The sequence below is a fragment of the Otolemur garnettii genome, unplaced genomic scaffold (genome assembly GCF_000181295.1).
Source record: "Otolemur garnettii isolate 467f Iridium unplaced genomic scaffold, OtoGar3 scaffold00008, whole genome shotgun sequence".
In the NCBI taxonomy this organism is placed as follows: Eukaryota; Metazoa; Chordata; class Mammalia; order Primates; family Galagidae; genus Otolemur; species Otolemur garnettii.
The window spans coordinates 37,527,230-37,531,700 of record NW_003852403.1 but is presented as its reverse complement, the minus strand read 5'-3'; the positions used below and the strand labels follow the sequence as shown (position 1 = coordinate 37,531,700).

Genomic DNA, 4,471 nt, shown 5'->3' with positions numbered 1-4,471 from the left:
AAAAAAAAAAAAAAAAAGTATCAGCAAGGATATGAAGAAATTGGAAACCTTCATGGACTACTGGCAGGAAGGTAAAATGGTGCAGCTGCTTTTAAAAAGAGTCTGGCAGTTTTTCAAAAGGTTAAACATAGAGTATAGCCCATCAGTTCTATACTCAGGTATATACCCAAGAGAAATTTAAACATATATTTATACATACACTTATACATAAATATTCATAACATCATTATATATTATTATAAAATAGCCAAAAAGTAGAATAACAATTCATTTTCGTCAACTGATAAATGGATATGTAAAATTTGGTATGTCCGTACAATGGAATATCATTTGACAATAAAAAGGAATGAAGACTGATACTTGTTATTGCATGTATGAACCTTGAAAACATTTTGCTATGTGATAGGAGCCAGTCCCAAAAGAACACATATTATATAATTCCTAGGCAAATCTACATAGATAGAAAGTAGATTAGTGGTTGCCTAGGGCTGGGGAAGATGGCGGTTTGGGGATGACAACTAAGATGTATAGAGTTTCTTAATTTTTTTTACTTTTTTTTTTTTGAGTTTCTTTATGGGGTGATTGATAAAAATGTTCTAAAATTGATCATAATGCTGGTTGCACAACTCTGAATATACTAAAAGCCATTGAATTATATACTTTAAATAGGTAAACCTATGGTATGTGTATTACATCTTCTTCAAACTGTTATTTAAAAATAACACTAGGCTTGGCGCCTGTGGCTCAAGTGGCTAAGGGGCCAGCCATATATACCTGAGCTGGCGGGTTTGAATTCAGCCCAGGCTCGCCAAACAACAATGACGGCTGCAACCAAAAAATAGATGAGCGTTGTGGTGGGTGCCTGTAGTCCCAGCTACTTGGGAGGCGAAGGCAAGAGAATCGCTTGAGCCCAGGAGTTGGAGGTTGCTATGAGCTGTGATCCCAGGGTGACAGTTTGAGGCTCTGTCTCAAAATAAATAAATAAAAATAAAAATAACACTAGAGGGTGGCGCCTGTGGCTCAGTAAGTAGGGCACTGGCCGCATATACCGAGGGTGGCGGGTTCAAACCCAGCCCTGGCCAAACTGCAACGACAACAACAAAAATAGCCAGGAGTTGGGCAGTGACTGTGGCTCAAGGAGTAGGGTGCTGGCCCCATATACTAGGGATGGTGGGTTCAAGCCTGGCCCTGCCGAAAAAACTGCAAAAAAAAAAAAGGTATATATATATATATAATCTGCACATTTATATATTCAAAAAAAAAGTTAAGGAAAAATAAAGACTTTCACAGACAAACCAAAAAAAAAAAATAGTAGGGGATTTTTCAGCTGACAATAAATATATACTAAATCTGACACTTTATATATCTGTTTACTAACCTGACAGCTCCACTTGAATATAACAGGAATAAAAGCAAAATTAAGAGAGTCTTAAAAAAAAATATATATATATATATCCGGGAGTTGTGGCAGGCGCTTGTAGTCCCAACTACTCGGGAGGCTGAGGCAAGAGAATCGCCTAAGCCCAAGAGTTGGAGGTTGTTGTGAGCTGTGATGCCACAGCACTCTACGAAAGTGACAAAATGAGACTCTGTCTCTTAAATAAAAAAAAAATAATAAAATAACACTAGATACAACCCTGAAATCCATTACTAATAGATTGATCCAATAACTTAATGGCATATCCATATAACATAATATAGCTGAGCTAAAACAAATGAGTTAGGCCAGGTGAGGTGGCTAATGCCTATAATCCTAGTACTCTGGGAGGCTGAGGCAGGTGGATTGTTTGAGCTCAGGAGTTTGAGACCAGCCTGAGAAAGAGCGAGAACCCCTCTCTAAAACATAGTTAGACATTGTAGCAGGTGCCTGTTATAGTCCTAGCTACTTGGGAGGCTGAGGAAAGAGGCTCGCTTGAACCCAAGAGTTTAAGATTGCTAGGAACTATGATGCCATGGCACTCTACTCTGGGGGATGAAGTGAGACTCTGTCTCAAAAAAAAAAAAAAAGAAAAAGAAAAATCAAAAAACAAAATTAACATCCTTGTCTATTAACTTCTTATAGACACCAGAAAAAGTTTCAACTTGTGTTCCACATTGTTCCGCTGTGCTTTGTCTAAATGAATTTTTATATATAGGTCCCTGCCATCCAGTTTCATGTGGATTCTCTTGCCCACAATTTCACTTGGGAATGCGCTACCTCCTCATGCTCAGATAGCTGTCAAGGTGCAGTTTCTGGGATGCTTTTACTTATTTTTCATATGACTTTTTCAAGTTGGCTTCGGTAGAATTCTCTGAGCAAATAAATACAGCGTGCTTCCTACTGAACTTTTTCTCCAATTTACATACTAGCTGGACTTGGATTTTCTGTAAAGATTTAGGTTGAGTAACAGGAACAAAGATTAGGAAAGCTTTCCAACCACTACCAACTTCAGTTTCCTTGGCTACTGTTATATTCAGCCCCTTGAACTGAGTTTTTTTAAATTAATTATTCATTTTGAGCTGAGTCTTGAGGTCTGAGTTCATTTCTAGTTCCAGAAGAGCCTGGGAAATGCCAGACTTTGACTCATCCAGTGTCTTGCTGTTGGGCTTTGTGATTTTGGTGCTTGAACTGAACATGGCCTTCTCCTTGCCGATCACTGGCTTAGGAAGAGCTGAAGTCACTTTTGATTATTACACTAAGTGATGCTACTGGTATCTGCTGAGTAGAGAGACCAGGGATACTGCTAAACATACTTTGTAGTTCACAGGATAGGCCCTGAAACACAAAATTATATGGCCAAAATTATCAGTAGTGGTAAGCGCACTTAGTGCACTCTGCCCAGAGCTAAATTAAACAAAAAAGAAGTTCCTCAGGAGGACATGCTTGAGCTCACAGGATTGAAGGAAAGGCAGGAGAACTAAGCTGGGAACAGTCAGACAGCAGCCACCCCTGAGAATCTTGGCAGCAGGAACATTCTATGCTGTCATGGGTTCAGCACTGTAATGAATAAACTCCAACTGTTTATATTCTATCCACAATTCTAAGGAGGGAGCATCTAATCAATCTTCCTTTCCATTTGCCTAAGAGAGGGCAGTATATGTTAAATGAAGGCAAATCGTCAAAAGGAAGTACTTTTTTTTTTTGAGACAGTGTCATTTTGTCACCCTCGGTAGAGTGCTGTGCCATCATAGCTCGCAGCAACTTCAAACTCCTGGGTTCAAGCCAGCATCTTGCCTCAGCCTCCCAGTAGCTGGGACTACAGGTACCCACCACAATGCCTGGCTATTTTTAGAGATGGGCTCTCACTCTAGCTCAGGCTTGCCTCGAACTCCTTAATTCAAGCAATCTACCTGATCTAGCCTCCCAGAGTCAATTCTACCCAGGGCGAAAGAGTGAGACTCTGTCTCAAAAAAGAAAAAAAGATTATATGAGAACACCTAAATGTGTGCTATAGCTCAGATTCCCATCTTCATGGATGATATACTTATCCCTTTACTGCTGGGAATTTTAGCTGTTGGCATCTTGAAGCTTTTTTTCTTCTGGCCACTGCCTTAAGATATAGAGAACTCTCTTATCCAAGGTATGCTCCCAGGATCCCACAGCCAATGAATGCCTGATACAGGATGCAAAGACCCAGCTTACTTGCCTCATTTGAGGATTTGACTGAAAATATTCTAGCTCCAGAGCTCATCACAGGATCAACTGAGGACTCAATTGCAACTATATTAGGGGTCAGTATCTCCCTTTGACTAATCCTGACTTCTTTGTTTCCTTGAAGGTGTATTTGCCAATTGTGCCTCCTCCAATAAATCATTTGCATGCAAATCTGAGAACCCAATCTATGAAACTCCATATCTAATCTCTCCACTGCTAAAGGTTGCCACCATTGAAACTTCTTTGTATGTCTTATTTTCCCCTAAAACTTTAAAGTGTCTAATATATAAAACTGTACCCAAATTAAATGACACTCAAATTTTCTAAAACTTTCACAGGATTTTTATCAAAGGAAGAACAAGAAAGTATGTTTATAATTTCTTCACGGTTAAAACTTTGAGAGAGAAGGGTGGATCGCCAAGGGAAGTTGGAAGTTTCTCAAATTTTAAAAGACCCAAGTTATCATTTGGGTGATCATAGTGCACTTTGAAATTAGAGGAACATTTTCAGTACCCTTTATCGTGCATTTAGGTGGAAGGGGGAAAATAATGAATAGTAAGAACCATTTAAAATATTGTGAATCATTTTATGAGGAAGAGAGAGGAAAAAAATGGGCTTCCTGAAATTCAAATGTCTATTAAACATGTCACAATGTTGCTAAACATTAGACTAGCCAAGATTTTCCTATGCATCAAATTTAATACTATTAATATTTATAGCTCAACCCAATCTCTTTATACTACTCATTTGATTTTGAGGAAGAATTTTAGACCAGGCATGGTGTTTCATGCATGTAATCCTAGCACTCTGGGAGGCTGAGCCAGGAGGATCTCTTGA

At 38.9% G+C, this 4,471-nt stretch overlaps 1 pseudogene; it reads right to left on the bottom strand.

Moving 5' to 3' along the window:
- Positions 1-2,016: 2,016 nt before the first annotated feature.
- Positions 2,017-2,622, bottom strand: LOC100961697 (annotated as a pseudogene).
- Between the last annotated feature and the right edge of the window lie 1,849 nt (positions 2,623-4,471).